The sequence below is a fragment of the Lactuca virosa genome, chromosome 1 (assembly GCF_052849685.1).
Source record: "Lactuca virosa cultivar CGN04683 chromosome 1, Lactuca_virosa_CGN04683_v6, whole genome shotgun sequence".
NCBI classification, from domain to species: domain Eukaryota; kingdom Viridiplantae; phylum Streptophyta; class Magnoliopsida; order Asterales; family Asteraceae; genus Lactuca; species Lactuca virosa.
This window is the reverse complement of record NC_136426.1, coordinates 72,498,997-72,513,056: the sequence shown is the minus strand read 5'-3', so window position 1 is coordinate 72,513,056 and position 14,060 is coordinate 72,498,997.

Here is a 14,060-nt window from a genome sequence, read left to right as displayed (position 1 = left end):
AAGTATAAAGAGTTATTACATTTTAGCCCTTGTGTATGAGAAAGCTTGCAAAATAGCCCATAGTGGCATTTTTGTAGTTTTAAGACGCATTTTTGTAGTTTTAAGACGAGCTCACGTATGTTGGGCGTATCACGTATGTGCGAGATCTTCAAATCCTAATTTTTAGGGTTTGGACCCTATATAAATACCATTAACTCTCAAATGCTCACTCCCTCACCAGCCTCCAACCCTCATTCTGTCCATTGCAACCCTAATCTCCTATGTGTGTTCCTTTGAGCTCAAAAGTGTGTGTTTGTGGTGCCTTGAAGCAAGGTGAAGATAGAAGCACCAACTTGGAAGATCGAGACCTTATGGATCCAGGAACACCTCACCTCCAAGCTTCATTTTGAGGTATAAAGTTTTGAACTTGATGGTCCTATCACTAAATCTTGCTTATGTTCAAGTTTATGCTTATTAGCCCCATATTCTTGCTCCTTTTGGGTATGAGCTACCCTAGACCCAATAAGCTGTCCTTCTGGACGTTTTAGGGTACTTGGAGTGATAAAAATATGATCTTGGCTCTTAGTTCTTCCCCATGCATGATTTTGGTTGTCTTGGCTTAAGACGTTGGGGTTTTTAGTGTTAAGCACTTAATGACCATGCTAGACCATAAAGTTGGAAACTTTATGGTCAAGGATAACATTTGGGACTTAGATTTGGTTTTGGACAAAAAGTCTTGATGTATTACACACTTAATAAGTTGGTTGGCTGACCAAGTGCATACGTTGGGCGTACCAAATGGTACGATGCGCGTACGCGGTCTTCGCCCCGACTCCTCGGTCGAACGAAGTACGCCGCTCGTACGAGGCTGGGTAGACTCGGTTAGTTTGTTAAGTTTGACCAAATCTTGACCAAAGGGTGTGACAACCCGGAAACTTCAATCTTGTACAATTAATCAATTCAATCATTATTCAACTTGTTTTGTCGATTTCTGGTACTATCTAAGGGTTCATTTAAGTGTTCTAAGCTTAAACTTGACCAAGGTTGATATTAGGAATGAGTCATCATGCCACATAGTGAGGAAACCGGGCCATACACACCTCTTGGAGGAGTGTACGGCCGTACACATGGGTGTGCGGCCGCACACCCACTCCCTTGGCAGCACACTCACTTTTGGGCAGCACCCTTACCCCTATATAAAGGATAGCCTCCTTCTTTTCATTCCTTTAGCACCTAGGCAGCACACAACTCTATTCTCTCAAGTTTCTCCAACTTTGAACCTTCCAAAGCTTCAAGAACGTGAGTACTTCTTCCCCTAGCTTTCAATTCATGAAAGACCCCTCTATCTAGGCCTTAAGTGTGCAAAAATAGACATGTTCTTCGTGTTGGAAGTGAGTGCGGCCGCACACCCTCTTAAGGTGGCCGCACACTCTTAAAACACCCTCCAAAGTGAGAGTTTGACTTCCATATTCGAGATAGACATGCCCCTAGCCTTGTTGTACCTTGGAAATGGCATTTTGGACATTTTTGTGTGGAGTGTACGACCGCACACACCTGTGTACGGCCGCACACACACTTGCGTGGCAGCACACCCAAGTGTGCGACCACACACTCATTATAGGACCATAAACCCACTTATAAGACCCTAGGCTTGTACTACAACTAAGTTTGGACCAAGAACACTTCATGGATTGCAAGTATGGACCTTGAACACCCCAAGAACACCTTCCATCATGGGTGTACGGCCACACACCCATGGCCACACACACCTTAAAGGTGGCCATACACTCACCTCATGCAATCCTTTAGGGCTCTAACACTTAGTGCAAGTAGTCCCAAGTTCGTAGAGTGGTTCTCCATCACATTTAGTGGTGAAACACCTCCATTTGACTCCTTTATGTGTCATTGCATGTAATTTAGGATCAAATCATGTTGAAGGCTTCACTTGAACATCCAGCGTGTCGTGTTGATCCTTCATTCAAATCACCCGAGGTGGGTTCATACCCCTACATTTTCCGTGTTTTTAATGTTTTCAGGGGGGGAATACAAGCCAAACTCAAAGTATTTTATTAAGTTTTAAACTTATTAATACAGTCCAACGATTTCCACGTTTAATAACATAATCGGATATTTTATCTCTTTTTGTAATATGTTGAGTATAAGGGAAACTGTTATTTTGGAAATCTAACTTCATAGCTTTCAGAAAGGTTTTTATAAAACATTTTCCATATCAACTCTAATAAACTATAATAGGTATAGTTTGGGATAACCCTCTAGGCAGTCTCTACCAAATCAGATTTCATGGATGAATATATATAAACTATGACAGATTTAGTTTATGTTATATGTTTTCTCAGAAGTATAAAGTATATTTATTCAAGGATAATTAATGTTCTATACTGTTTTCTCGCTAGTAAACTAGATTATACAGAATTGTGAGGCTCTACTTCAATACTGTACCCTTAGGTGTACAGGGATAAATCCTATCATAGTATAACCAGAGTCTCCTGGAGGGAGAGCGTGAGATTTGTGAATAGATCTATTCGGGACTGAAAATCCCACACCAGAACTGCTAGCTACAGTTAGGCAGGCATGCCTGTGGTGAACAAATGTCATTTAGCTTAACGCCTGAAGAACGTTATAAAGGTCTCTCGGTCATATCAAGTATGGTTATACGACTTGCAAATAAGTATAAACTAACTTTGTTTACGGACTCTACCCTTCATGAGTTTTATTTTGAGTAATAAAACTACGTTTATATATACAGATAGTATTCAGGGATTGTTGGATTAATGTCTAAGTCCATAACTATATTTGGTATGTACTTGACCCGACCCGGCATGGTCCATTTGGGTTGCACTTCACCGGCACAATTTATATGGATAGTCTTTTGAGAATAGTATATTTATGATTTATATTAATATATTATAAGTTCTAATATATTAATATGGAATCATATTATTTAATTAGTATTGATCAAGAATTAATTTAGAATTAATTAAGTGATCAAAAAGAACTAATTAAATATGGACTCTTATATATATGGAATGGGCCAAGTTCATTTAGGTTGGGCTAGGTTTTCATGGATGGTCCATGGAGCTTTTAACCCATGGATCCTATGTAAATGAAAGGTCATGGGTATTAGGGTTTACATGGATGTAACCCTAATCCTCCATAATATATAAAGGGGTCCTTGGCTCACAAAATTGGCACAAGTGTGTGAAAATAAGAGTGGGCCGATTTTAGTGTGCATACATATTCTCTCAAGTTCTTCCAAGGTGTTTTGGTGATTTGTGATTCCATTTGAGGCTTCCACACTATTGGGGCTAAGCTCTTAAAGCTTGAAGACATCAAGCTACATCAAAAGGTATGTCATCTAACTAGAACTTTGTAGTATAGGTGCTTCATAATATGCTAGTTAGGATGAAACCTTGGAATAGTTAATATTTGCATGTATAATAGAGAAAACATAACTCCAAGGTTTATAGGGTTGCATGTACACCATAGGAGTGTTAGAATGCTCAAAACCCAACAGTGGTGTCAGAGCCAGGTTGTTTTCTGTTATATTGATGCAAATGTTTTATTTTCAAGTTGAAAAAAAAAATGAAAAAAAAACATGACGTTTGTCAAATTTTAAGATAATTACTTGTTTTGTGAAAAACGAATTATTTGTAAAATTTGAATCATTTGTTATATGAGTTGAATTAGGTCAAATTTAGTAAAAGATAAAATGATATGATTATTTTATTAGTTTTAAAAGTTTGATCTAAATGTTTTAAGGAGTTACATATTTTATCATAAAATTTTGGAGCTCAAAAGTTTTTTTTAAAGTTGTGATCTTAAGGGTTTTTGAAACTTCCATAAGTTATGGATATGAAAGTTTTTTTTAAAAAAAAAAATTTGATTCAAAGTTTTTATGGAGTTACAAAATTTGGTGTTAATGTTTTAAAGAATTCCATAACTTGTTCTTAAGTTATGGAACATGGAAAGTTTCATCATAAAACACCATTAATTCCATAAGTTATGGAATCCAAAGGTTTTCAAGAATTAGAAAACTTGCCCTCAAGTTTTGGAATTTGAGAAAAGTTTTTTATGAAAAAAAGAATTGAATTCTAAAACTCTTGGGTTCATAACTTAAACAATTAATTAAATGGTTTTAATTTTGAGTTTAATAATTGGAATTATGATGTTTTGTTGAATAGTTCAAATTAACTCTTATGGACTTTATTAATAGTTAATTAAAGCGTTTAATTAAAAGAGTATTATTAATCCATAAATATATGGTTTGAGTTTAATTAAATTAAAAGTCTAGTTTAATTAATAGATTAAACCACCAAGTATTTTAAATGTCTAAAATACACCCTTATACTATTATAATATTAAAAGTTTAATATATTATATGTATAAGAGCAAGTCGTCTTACCATTAGTAGGCCTCATTCACGAAGCCGGTCTATAAGGGGGGTATAAGGTTACTGCCTATAAAATGGCAGTTTAATGGGTGTCCACTCTCACTCACCGCTTCCTTGACCGGTGGAGGGTCGTTAGCCGAACAGGTAGGACAAGGACTATAATTCTCCCTTCATTATAAGTATAATGATAATACTAAGTAACGAAACACTTATAAATTCTCAATCTTAGTTACTTAGGAAAATGTGAATAAGGTGCTTATCCATGAAATTACATTTTGCACTTTGTTTAAGTTGTTAGTGGAGCGTATGTGGTTAACCGGCACACTAACCTGGACTTAACAAGGTAGGAAAAAGGTAACTTAATGTTTATCATAGTATCGTTATTGCGTGTGTGGTTAACCGGCACATCGATTGAGGGATAAATATTAAGGGTACCAAGTATATTTGCATGGTTACTTCACACCTTGTTTTGTGATCCTCGGCATCCCAGTCACAAAACCTGAAGGGCACACTCGAGATTGAAACATGCCATTGAAAAGTTCAATGAATCTCAAAAGAATCTAGGAGTTTCAAAACCAATTAAACCTAATAATACATTTCGTTTATCTTGGTGGAAATTGGTGAATCGTCATTCACCTACCTTCAAATATTTTATAGCTTGGATTACGGCATCCCTCTTCCAAGTTATAAAATAGTTTGTTGGGTCCTAGCCTTAATATATCATATTGGGTGTTATATTAAGGACTTAAATCAACTTTACGTGAATTTCTCCCATTGTTGATGTCTGGTTTAGACAACAATGATCTTCCCAAACCAAGCTTTCCTAATGAATATGACTTCCCGAGTTTGGCTCATGGAAGTCATACTTCTCTTCCTCCACCTCCTCAAATTATTCTCCCTAACCCACAAGTTCAAGGTCACTCAAGCCCTAATGGCAAGCAAGGTCTATGTGTGATCACATCTTAGAGATGAAGTCACATATTGACAAGCCGAGAGAGTTGGGTGTCAAAGTCTTGAGAAAGTTGGATGTTCAATCACTTTCTAAGTCACATAGTGAGTTCCTTTGGGACTACTATGAAACAGACTATGACATGAACCTTAATGATCATATCTATTTGCTTGGTGCTGCTGAATCAGCAATGATTTGGAACGATAGTAAAGCAAATTTGATTAGAATATCAACTTCCCAAAAACTTTATGGACAGTGACAATGGTGACACTGGAAATCCAGAAAAAGCATTCTCTTCCCAATGGAAAGGGATTGGCCATAGTCAACCCGGTTGACCAAATGGTAAAGAGAAAGGCTAAGTCTGAGATAGTCCTATTACCAAAGGGTCCATATGTTTATTTTGCCAAAGGAAGGGGCGTTGATTGCAAAGCTGCCAAATTTACCTAAGGATGTTAAAGTCAATAAGTTTGACTCTACATCAGGTAGAGCCCATTATCTAACTCTGTTAAATTCTATTCTGAGATCCTCATTACATGATGTGACTGGGTCACAAGTTGATGTTTTAAGAATCAAAGAATAGAGAGAAATCTTAAAGGAAGTATATGCTGATTCTGATCGCGAAGGTGGATTTCGATCGCATCAGAATTTTGAGCAGTTGCTTAAGAAGTTATGATATATTGCTAAGGAATAGATAACAACAATTTTCCATGTGGATTGTAAGGATAAGTTTTTCCGCAAAGTTTTAAAATAAAAGAAAATTGTTTAATTTTGTTTATTTGAAGTATCCTTACAATGACATTTGTGGAAAATTGTTGATTATATGATTCCACTGACAGCAATATTGGAAAATGGATTTGATTCTTTCATTTGTGGTAGTGTCTAAATTTACCAAATCAGGAAAGTTCCTCATCACCCAAGTTTCAATTGGACCAAAACTTGGAATCATGCAAGTTGAATAGTATGATGAATGAGAACTTTCAAGCATTGGAAAATCAAGACTAATTACTTGTTCACATGGATGTGTGAGTCAAGTGAAGGACTAAAGGGATCGAGTACACATTCTTGTGCACTGGTCATGTCCACCACAAAGCTCGTTAAGACTATTTGATTTACTAAAGTTTAGTAAATATGGTTATACTTACAAGTTTAAGTATAATTCTGAAACATTGGAAAAGTCTCAATGTATGGCAGAACGAATGGGAAGAATCAAATTAGGCAGAAAGATAAAAGTTTCTCAAATCTGAAAAGATGGGAGAGTACTTTAGTATCATGTTTGTGATCATCTTAATGATTTAGAAATCATATCACAATTAGTCCTCTAAAGGTCTTCTTAGTGCATTCTTATGACTAAGAAGAGGAGTCATGAATTGTTGAAATGGTTAGATCAGGAAGATGAGTCATACTTCGTTCCAAAACAATTCTTAGATTTATACTCCAAGATTGTAACTTGAGTGACATATCTTAAAGAAAGGTTTAAAACACTTGTCAAATGTAAGATTAAAAGTGTCCTACTCTTGTACATTTGAAATTGGTAAGTTGTGATGTTTTGGTTAAAACAAAGACCAACTAAGGCCAATTGTGTGAAGTGTTTGTCTTGATAAAGAATCCGCACTATCTCTTGAATATTTGGCAAGATAGTCTTATATGTCAAGAGGATAGTGGGAGTCTTAAAGATCCTAAAAAGAATTTCAAGAACTAATCAAGAATAAAACCTGAGGTTCTTCACTAGCACACGACTTGAGGTTTCTAACCTATCGTGTTGACATATTCTGTGCCCATTCCAGTTAAAGTTGGCTTTGCATAGGAGTTCTGAAAGTTCTCAATTGGTTGCATAACAACTTGGAAGCAATGGCAGGCCCTGTACTGCCATGTGGCAAGAAGTTAAGATTGCATAAGTTCAGTCCATATGAGTTTGGATTTGTCATTATCCTTGTCTTGTGACTATGGTTTTGACGATTCACATGGATAAGAACACATACACCATAAAATCTAAGGGTCATAAGGTTTCTCTCCGATTCATGAAAATGATGGTGAGGAAACACTTCCACCAAGTAGATTTGAAGCAGATGGCAAAAGGTCTAAACAATTGAGACTATGATTACGACATCCCTTTTCATAGTTCTGAAATTGTTTAGACACACATGCATGCTATCTAAGGAAAGGTGTATGATTTTGATAAAGTTTTATCAAAGCATCTCGTATCAGAAATCTGAACTTTGGTAAGAAAGTCAATAAAGTATTGATTTCTAGAAGTCCAGCTGATTTCTGAGTACATGTCAAAGCTAGTGGGAGCATAAGTGTTATGCTAATAATCATCATGTTAGTGGGAACATGATAATTATTGTTAGTGTTGCAAGTTAGCAATGTTAATTATAGAAAGCAAAAGTTTCAATTCGTGAGGGTGCAGGGATTGAAAAAGTTGTTATGCTATAATTAAGGGAGAGGATATATTTCATTTCAGTTCTAAAGGCTTAGATTGAGACCTTAATCATCTTTAGTCAAGAATATATATATGAATTTCATGTTGGATTGGTTCAACTTAAGGAAATTCTATATATTGCGTTCTCAAAATTCGATTATGATTACGGCATCCCTCTTCATAGTCAAATTTTAAAAACATGGCAAATAAAAAATATTGTAGCAAAAGACTGGTCTAGAATCATGTCTTTATGTGAGACATCATGAATCGTGTACCATTTGCTTTGGGTACAGGATCGATTGCATGTGCTATAATATTTGTCATTTCTAAATTTTTCCAAATGCCCAGAGGCATTAAGAAGGGAAAAGGTCTAGAATTGGATATGACTAAAATGATTAAGCAATTGTCGAGGACAATCTGAGGTTTACCAAAGATTGGTTGCTCAGGGACAGTTGGAAGTATAGTGCTAATTTTGGAAGGACCATATTGACATATTCTGAAAAGAGGCATCTCTTGTTCAGAAGTGATAGTCAAAATGAGAATATGGAGTTGTCTCCATAGGTGGAAGTTCTCTGTGTAAGATTAGAAAAACTTAATGCAAGAAGCATGTTCAAAGCAATGTACTTTGAATATGAGACTTAGTTTCCATAGAGTTGAACTCCATTGGAATACCTTTTAATGATTGTTGACAAGTCTTTGTAACTTTGTACACTTTCATTACAAGAGGTGAGTGCATATAAGTTTAAAATCTAAACAGATTTCGATAAATGATAGGAATTTGGAATTCTTACATTTTTTTGATAAGGATTTGGGAGTGTGAAAAGAGAATCATTGAAAGTATGTTCAATCGATCTAGTTCACAAAGTAAGGATCATAGACAAACATAGAGTGCATACTTGGTGTATGGCAAAGCTATTGTTTAAGAAAAACATAGTGTACATGCTTGGAGCATGGGACAACTAGTGTTTTTAATTCAGGTATAAAGTTGATAAAACCGAAACAATGAAATAATGAGTAATCAGTATGGTGATAAATAAAAGTGGTATATTTATATTCATAGGGTTTGATACCATATTTGATTCATTTATTCTTGTGTTTCACTTTGCATGTTTTGACTTCCAGAATAACTAAGTCGCTCTTCCTGAATGATTAAGTCATTCAAACCATCCACAGTCGGTAATATGTTGGAAGTAGATATGAATCAAGATTGTCATGGGTTGGTTTGTAGAGGTCCAAGTTGGTGGACAAAGTGGTGCTACAACACTCATGAGTGCTCATAAGTTCTGAGTATTGGATTCAACCCGCGCTCATTTGAATCACTTCATGGATTTCATCACGAGTGATCATGAGACGATAATATCTTATATTCTTCAAACCGAGAGATATGAGTTGTTACTATGAGTTGGTTATACATTGATTGCACGAAAACACATTTGGTAACTCGATGTTATAAAACGTGCCTTTGTGTATGATTCAACAAGTAGTAGAACAAGTCATATGAGTTGAAGTTTATCCATTCCTTTTACCTTCGGGATAAAAGCGATATCTGTGGGCCCCTCGATGATTTAGCGATGACACATGTGAGTGCTTGGCCAAGCCAGGACTGATTTGATTTGTTCAATCAGTCAGTCATCATAAATCGAAAATCGGGAAACAACAAATGGACAGAGAGAATGATTATAATCCATGTCTTAGTCCATATGATATCTAGAATGGAGGAATATATGATCCCTTATCTAATGGACAAGTCATTGACAAGGTCAGAGTTCGACAGCGGCTTTAAGAGCTACGATTGCCAGTTAGGTTTTGAAGTCATACTCAATAATAGTTTTAGACGTATCCAAGTGGGAGACTGTTGGATTAATGTCTAAGTCCATAACTATATTTGGTATGTACTTGACCCGACCCGGCATGGTCCATTTGGGTTGCACTTCACCGGCACAATTTATATGGATAGTCTTTTGAGAATAGTATATTTATGATTTATATTAATATATTATAAGTTCTAATATATTAATATGGAATCATATTATTTAATTAGTATTGATCAAGAATTAATTTAGAATTAATTAAGTGATCAAAAAGAACTAATTAAATATGGACTCTTATATATATGGAATGGGCCAAGTGTTGGATTAATGTCTAAGTCCATAACTATAATTGGTAAGACTTGACCCGACCCGGCATGGTCCATTTGGGTTGCATGGCATCATGCATTTGGATAGACTATAATGAGAGAAATAACACTTAAGGTTGGTTAATATATTATAAGTTCTAATATATTAATAAGGTTATTTAATTAGTATTGATCAAGAATTAATTTGGAATTAATTAAGTGATCAAAAGGAGACTAATTAAATATATGGGTTGATTGTGTAAATCATTCATTCTTATATATGTGGGCTTGTGATCCAAGATTCCTTATGTTGGACTAAGTCCATGGGGTGACCCATGGATACTCCATGGAGGTTAAAATCCATGGAGCATAAGGAATGGGTAAAGTTATGAGTTACATGGTGTAACCCTAATAGCCACCATATAAAAGAATCCCATGGCTCAAGAAATCGTGCACTAATGTGTGAGTGTGAGGGCTAGACGATTTCAAGGAGTGTTCAAGTTTCTCTCAAGTTATTCCAAGTGTATTTGGTGTTGTGTGAACCATTTGAGGTGTCACACTTGGGGCACTAGGCACTCAAGCTTCATGAAGACATTCTAAATCAAAGAGGTATGTATTCTATCTTGTTATATTTATTATTTTGTATGCTAGATTAGGATAATACCTTGGATGTTCATAATTGTATGTATAATAGAGAAAACATAGATCCAAGGTATTTAGGGTTGCATGTACACTTAGGAGTGTTAGAATGCTCATAACCCAACACCAAGTTCATTTAGGTTGGGCTAAGCTTTCATGGATGGTCCATGGAGCTTTTAACCCATGGATCCTATGTAAATGAAAGGTCATGGGTATTAGGGTTTACATGGATGTAACCCTAATCCTCCATAATATATAAAGGGGTCCTTGGCTCACAAAATTGGGACAAGTGTGTGAAAATAAGAGTGGGCCGATTTTAGTGTGCATACATATTCTCTCAAGTTCTTCCAAGGTGTTTTGGTGATTTGTGATTCCATTTGAGGCTTCCACACTATTGGGGCTAAGCTCTTAAAGCTTGAAGACATCAAGCTACATCAAAAGGTATGTCATCTAACTAGAACTTTGTAGTATAGGTGCTTCATAATATGCTAGTTAGGATGAAACCTTGGAATAGTTAATATTTGCATGTATAATAGAGAAAACATAGATCCAAGGTTTATAGGGTTGCATGTACACCATAGGAGTGTTAGAATGCTCAAAACCCAACAGGGATTTCTAAACTGGCATCTCTACCTCTAGGACGGATAACATGTTTTCTAAAACTGATGGTTTATCTTCCACTAATAGATACTCTTTCAACACTACCTTTCATAAGAAAATATAGGATTTTCTTGAGGAATACTTTTCAAAAGAATCAAAGAACATTTTTCTCTAAAACTAAATGCTTATGAACTTACCAGCTTTATGCTGATATTTTTCAAACTGCTTGTATTCTCAGGGAATTAGTAGACAGGTACTTCCAGGAATTCGGTGAAGCCGGAGCAATAAGAGCCATGTTTTCTATATTATACATACTTTTGATGTATTTAAAACAAGTTTCAAACTGATGTAAACACTTTTCATATTTGTATTCAATGTTTGGTTGTGTTTACTATGGTTGCTATACAAATGTTGTGATACTACGCATGACGTCCAACAACCCGGAACGATTCCGCCATCACGGTTTCGGGGTGTGACAGATTGGTATCAGAGCCCTTGTTTATAGCGAACTAGTATACCGAACCTTACATGGTATACAACTATAAACACTGAGGGGCCTAAGTGCTCTACACTAAAAGTATACTTTCAAAAGTATAAATATTTTTATAAAAAGTATACGAGCATGCATACATAACCGAATTTGTGTCATTAGTATAACAAACCAAAAAGTATTTGGATGTTGGGGCACTGTGGTTAAACCTGGGCAGTTATGTAATCATGTCTAGGGTCAATATAGCCTGATCAACTATATTCATTCGAGACATGACCAACATGTGCTTGGGAGTGACTGTGGTGTTACAGCAGGCCTAAAACTTACCAAAAACATCCCACGTAAAACACTATAAGAGTATTTTAGCTAGAGACAAACTCAGTATATAGATTCATTCCTAGTGTTGTTACCTCTTCTTTCTTAAGCGATAACTTACTTGCATTAGTAACCTTCCTGTGCTTATCGCTTGGTAAAACTCTTTTATTATCAGGATAAGGTATATCTTGTTTCATATATCTTGAGGACTTACCATCCTCTTCTTCCTGATTGTTTCTAGAAAAAGATGCCTCCTCGACCAAGACCCAATAGAAGGGACAACACTCCGCCACCACCACCACCTCCCCAGTTTGACCCGTCATGTTCCAGGCAGCAGTTACCACCGTTGTAACCACAGCAATGGCACAAGTAAACTCTGGCGGGGCTGGAGGTGGAACCGACCCACAAAGACAAGACGGAAGTCAGGGACATCAAAAGGAGTGTTCCTATAAGGATTTCATGACTGCAAAACCCAAGTCCTTCGACGGGAATGGAGGTGTCATCGCTCTGACTCGATGGTTCGAGAAGATCGAATCCATCTTCAAAATTTGCGCCTGTTCCGAAGCAAACAAGGTGAAGTTCGCCGCCTGCACTTTCAACGACAGAACTTTGACCTGGTGGAATGGTCGAGTCAAAACCCTAACCCTGCCGGTGGCTAATGCCATGGGTTGGGAAAGACTGAAGGAACTCATGCTTACGGAATACGGTCCGAGGGGCGAAGTGCAAAAGTTGGAGCACGAACTCTGGAACTTGAAGATGAAGGGTTCCGACATCGCTGCCTACACCGCTAGATTTTGTGATCTGGCTCTCCTCTGTCCGGGAATGGTCACCCCGGAAAGCAAGAAAATCGAGAGGTACATCTGGGGACTGACACAGCCAACCAAAGGAAATGTCTTGGCTGCTAGACCGGCCACATTTGAGAGCGCCAAGGATCTGGCACAGACTCTGATCGATCATGGAATCGATCTAGATGAGGCATCAACGGTCGCCGAGTCACAAAAGGAGAGTGGTGAGAAGAAGAAGAAATTTTGGAACAAACGCAAGGGCCAGTCTCCTCAGGAGCCCTCCAAGAAGCAACAAACAGTGGCAGCCCACGCTGCTACTACTCCTACTGCTACTCCCACTGCTGTTCCAACCACCCAAGCTCCTACCGGTGGTTATTCAGGGAAACTACCTCTGTGCAACAAGTGTACCTTTCATCATCACGGACCCTGCCGTGATTTGAATTGCAACAACTGTGGAAGGAAGGGACACACGACCCGATACTGCAGAGCACCAGCCCAACCAACCAATCCGACTCCTGGAGCGGGTGCCAGCCAAGCCTGCTATGGATGTGGAGAAGTTGGGCATTTCAAAAGAAACTGCCCTAAAGCGACAACAGGTGGAAATGTAGGAAGGGTGCTGGCAATGGGCCAGGAGGAAGCGGTCGCTGATCCTACCGTTGTTACGGGTATGTTCCTCCTTGACAAATCTCATGTAACATCCCAAAATACGAGCCAAAAAAAATTCATTTTTGAAACATATATTTAGCAAACATTAGAAATAAAACATTCACTGATCATATCATTTCATAAAAATGTCGCGTGTCCGGAAACCATTTTATAAAAACATAATAATGTCAGAGTGCAAATCCCAGAATAACTCATGATGCGGAAATCAATATGTGTGTATGATGTGCCACTACCGCGCCAGCTCTTTCCCCTTCGACGAAGAGGTACCTGAAAACAAAACTATAAACTGTAAGCACAAAGCTTAGTGAGCTCCCTCATCGTACCACATACCATACAGTTACATAACATACATATATTGTCCGGCATATCTGGGTGCCCGACCTACCCCTTCGGTCCTCTCGACCGGATACTATCTAGCATATATGGGAGCTGGCCTCCCCTTCGGTCCTCTCGACCGGGTACTGACTAGTATATCTGGGTGCTGGTCTCCCCTTCGGTCCTCTCGACCGGGTACTGACTAGCATATCTGGGTGCTGGTCTCCCCTTCGGTCCTCTCGACCGGGTATTGGGGACTATTTCACCCCCTTACTACTACCACATAACACATTTATCACATAATCTATCTAGCATGTCTGGGCACGACCGCCCCTTCGACCCTATCGGCCGGTAATCTGGGGACTATCTCCTCCTA